A 4,290-nucleotide genomic window follows, 5' to 3' on the forward strand; every position below is an offset into this window, starting at 1 on the left:
ACACATGCCTACAAGATCTAGAAAATAGCCTCAAAATGGCGAATCTAAGAATTATTGGCCCTAAAAGGCCAGGCGCAGTGGCTCACACCTGTAATCCCAGCACTTTGGGAGGCCGAGGTGGGCGGATCACAAGGTCAGGAGATCGAGACCATCCTAGCCAACATGGTGAAACCCCATCTCTACTAAAAATACAAAAAAATTAGCGGGGCATAGTGACACACTCCTGTAGTCCCAGGTACTTGGGAGTCTAAGGCAGAAGAACTGCTTGAACCCCAGAGGCAGAGATTGCAGTGAGCCAAGATCGCGCCACTGCGCTACAGCCTGGGCAACAGCGTGAGACTCAGTCTCAAAAAGAAAAAGCAAACAAAAACATTCAGGCCTTGGGCCCCATCGGAGATTTTCACTTTTATATTTTTGAGACAGGGCATCACTCTGTGACCGAGGCTGGAGTGCAGTGGCCAGTGGCACCGTCACAGCTCACTACGGCCTTGACCTCCTGGGCTCAAGTGATCTTCCTGCCTCAGGGCACACCTTCAGTCCCAGCTACATGGGGAGATGGGGTCTCCTTATGTTGCCCAGGCTGGTCTCAAATTCCTGCTTAAGCCATCCTACTGTCTCGACCTCCCAAAGTGCTGGGATCACACGCATGAACCACCACACCCAGCACCCATTAGAGATTTTCAGAATGATTCATCAGGCACCTCATTCAACTGCACCAGCAGCCTCAAGGCAACACTTGCTTACCCAGGTGAGGCAGAGCCTGGTCACCCACATCTGCCACCCACCCCACCCCCACTGGGCAAAAGGAGGCCTAACACCTTCTTGGCTCCCAAGTTGATGTCCCAGCCTACTTCCTTCTGCCAATGAAGGTGAAGCTGCCCGCTCATGGGAGGATACTAGGCCAAGGCAGGCATGGCACACGTGCCCCATACCCTGATCATGGCAGGCCTCTTTCTGAAAAACTAAGTCTATATGAAATGTCTATACACAGAATGCTTTACATGCCCCTGGTAAGAGCACATCTCTTCTTTCTCAGCCAGTTGCAAACAAATGTGGAGAGTCTGGCCCCAGTCTACACTAGTATCCCCAATGTAAACAAGAACCCAGAGGGTCCAATGTGCGGTGCCTCCAGACTTCAGGATTGGACTGGGCCCTATGTCCTCCCTAGATCAGTAAAGTTGAAGCAACCTGCCTAGCAATCCATCAGTGCACAGGATCACCTGCCAAGCCCATGGGGTGAAAAGGATTTTACTGTGTGATACAAGCACCTTAAGACTTGTTTCTACATGTTCAGGGCAGGGCACTGCTGCATGCAAGACACCTAGAATGAGGCCATGGAGACCAATTCCAACTCAGAGTGGGACCTGTGCCTGACTCAGGAGACTCAGAACACGACTCTTCATTAAATGCAGTCAAGTAGGTGCTGGAAGGCAGAGAGGAGGAGGTGCTGATGGTGGTGACAAGCTAGTCAGGATATGCTCCCTAGAGCAGCTGGTTTACATGTGTACTAGACGAGGACAGCACATCTAGAAGCTCCACAGTTTGGGATCGACAGCTGTGCCTGAAGATAAGGAGGGACACACTGCAACCCAACCTGGCAGCAGGCAACCGTCTCGCCCCGAGACTGGCCTCCAATGCAGATTATCATCAGAGCCTTCAATGTATCCCCCGCTCCAGACTGGGCCCCACAGATGATACCAAGACCAAACCAGCATGGCCATCCTTGCAGGGCTGACATTGTCGGTGTGAGAGCCACTCCTGAACACCACAGATGTTCCAAGTGATGAGTGGCCCGTTCCTGGGGAGAAATAAACTTTGCTCCAATAACTAGGACTTTAAAGGCAGGCTGTTACGGGAGCTGCTCCAGTAGGCTGCAGGGATTTGAGCTGCATGCCTAATGTAGATTTGAAGTGTTCTCTTTGTACAGGTCACAAAGAAACTACATAAGACAGTTTAGAATTATATTTACTCCTCTTTCTCTATTTTTCCGTGCCTGAAAAGCATGGAAAATAATGATAAAGATAATGGCTGTAAGATGCTTAAAAATTTTTGTAAGGCCAGGCGTGGTGGCTCATGCCTGTAATCCCACCACTTTGGGAGGCCAAGGTGGGCAGATCACAAAGTCAGGTGTTCGAGACCAGCCTGACCAACATGGTGAAACCTGTCTCTACTAAAAATACAAAAATTAGCTGGGCGTGGTGGCGGATGCCTATAATCCCAGCTACTCATGAGGCTGCGGCAGGAGAATTGCTTGAACCCGGGAGGCAGAGGTTGGAGTGATCCAAGATGGTGCCACTGCACTCCAGCCTAGGCCACAGAGCAAGACTCCGTCGCAAAAAGGAAAAATTAAAAAATTCTGGGGAAAAAAAAACTACAAATATTTTAAATTACATAATACACAGCATTTACATTGTATTAGTTCTTCTAAGTAATCTAGAGATGATTTAAAGTATATGGGAGGAGGTACATAGGTTATATGCAAATACTACTAAGTGTGGGGGCTAAAACCAATCTCCCTTGGAGACAGGACACCAAGGGAAAACTGTACTGTGTTGCAAGACAAAAAAAACCCACCTCAAAGGATGGCATTCTGGAAACCTTCTGAGTCTAGGGTGGGACACTTTCCAGCCCACGAAAGGCCTGGCTCCCCTAGCCTGGGGGAAAAGATTTACAGAGCTAAAACAAAACAAACAAAAATGCTTCCCGAAGAAGCCATGAAAAATGAAGCCAGTGGGGAAAAATAAAACTAAGTGTGCACTGAGAATGTCAAAAGAGAGGAGGAAGTGGGGGCAGACGTTTTTAAACTGCAAATCAACGGTGAGAAACTGCTGGAAAAGGTTGAGAGGAAATCAAGAGTCAGGAGAAAGCTAGCAGATCATCCCCCTAAAACAGAGCCAGAAAGGCAGGGGGCCCCTCGGATAGCTGAGCAGGGGAGTCAGGATCTCATCCCCAGGGACACAAGCTCTTCCCCACAAAGCCCCTGCCTTTGCCAGAATGCAGGGGTTACACAGGCAGTACAGTGAAATCAGGAGAGCCACCTCAAACTGTTTTCTGCTGCAAAACTGCCACAAAATACAAATTTACAGTCCCTCTTCTGGACTACTCATTTATCTTCAACATACACCAAAATATCTCTATAGAAAATGCTTTGTGTTTCTTCCAAAAGCAAACAACATTTACAACCTGATTCTGATCCTGTTCTCCTGCTGGAATGGGGCAGGGCAAGTGGCACCAGATGGCCAGGGAGGCTTAGCGCTGCCCTTTCACCCAGGAGGGCTCCAGTTACCCCCACAACCCCCGTGCCCCAAAGATGACCTCGCCAGTAGGGCTCTGGGCCAAGGGGGCTTTCTCAACCAGCTCCATTTCCAAGACACCCCCGGCACCGAGGAATAACTGCTGTACACTGCACACCCAGAGGGGAGGGACTGCAGAGCCGGGGCTGCCAGAACCTGCTTAAAGTCGGCAACTTTCAGGAAAACAAGGGGGTAAAGACTGCAAAAAACCCACGAAACAGACTAACAAACCAAAGGCGCAAGCATGACCGTTCGGCTGGCTGAACTAAACATAAACATTTCTTACTAAACATAAGAAGTTGGCTGCTTCTCAACCTTGATAGTGCGTTCAGGCCGGCTGCGGTGGCTTGGGCCTGTAATCCCAGCCCAGCACTTTGGTGCCTCACTTGAACCCAGGAGATCAAGGCTGTAGCGAGCCTTAGTTGCAACACTAAGTGCAGAGTAAGACCCTATCTCACAAAAAAATTTAAAAAAAAAAATTTTTAAAGCATTCAAATCACCTGGGTTACCTTGTTAATAATGCAAATGCTGATTCAGCTGATCTGGGTGGAGGCCCCCAAGAATCTACATTTGCGCAAGCTCCCAGGTGAGGCCCATGCTGCCAATCAGCAGGTCTGTGGACGGCACTTAGAGCAGTAAGGATGTAACACTGACACACAGAGGGAAAACAACCATTAAAGCAAGTCATGGGAAGAAAGCCACCCATCTTTATTGTGTTTGATTTACAAGGAAGGATGCAATCAGCTTCCCCAGAGGAATGCTTTAATTTGGGGATTTGTTTGGGATTTTGGTGCATCTCACTGGATCTTCACAGGTTATTTTTATTCCCATTTCTCAGCTGTAAAAGCTATTCTAACCAAATGATAGAAGCCTACCTCTTCCAAGACCACCAGCCTACTGTGTTGTGCCCGGCGGAAACACAGCCTGGAGCAGTGACACAGACTGGCCTCAAAGACAATGGGAGGAAGTCAGACAGGCAGCAGGCACTGGGCGGGGG

The 4,290-nt window shown here is 49.0% G+C and overlaps 1 protein-coding gene across 2 annotated transcripts in view; it reads right to left on the reverse strand.

Annotated features, from left to right (window-relative positions):
• Nucleotides 1-4,290, reverse strand: part of TSPAN14 (tetraspanin 14) — a 69,406-nt gene that overhangs the window by 51,376 nt on the left and 13,740 nt on the right. The window lies entirely within an intron of this gene.

Source organism: Cebus imitator, unplaced genomic scaffold, assembly GCF_001604975.1.
Source record: "Cebus imitator isolate Cc_AM_T3 unplaced genomic scaffold, Cebus_imitator-1.0 Scaffold29, whole genome shotgun sequence".
In the NCBI taxonomy this organism is placed as follows: domain Eukaryota; kingdom Metazoa; phylum Chordata; class Mammalia; order Primates; family Cebidae; genus Cebus; species Cebus imitator.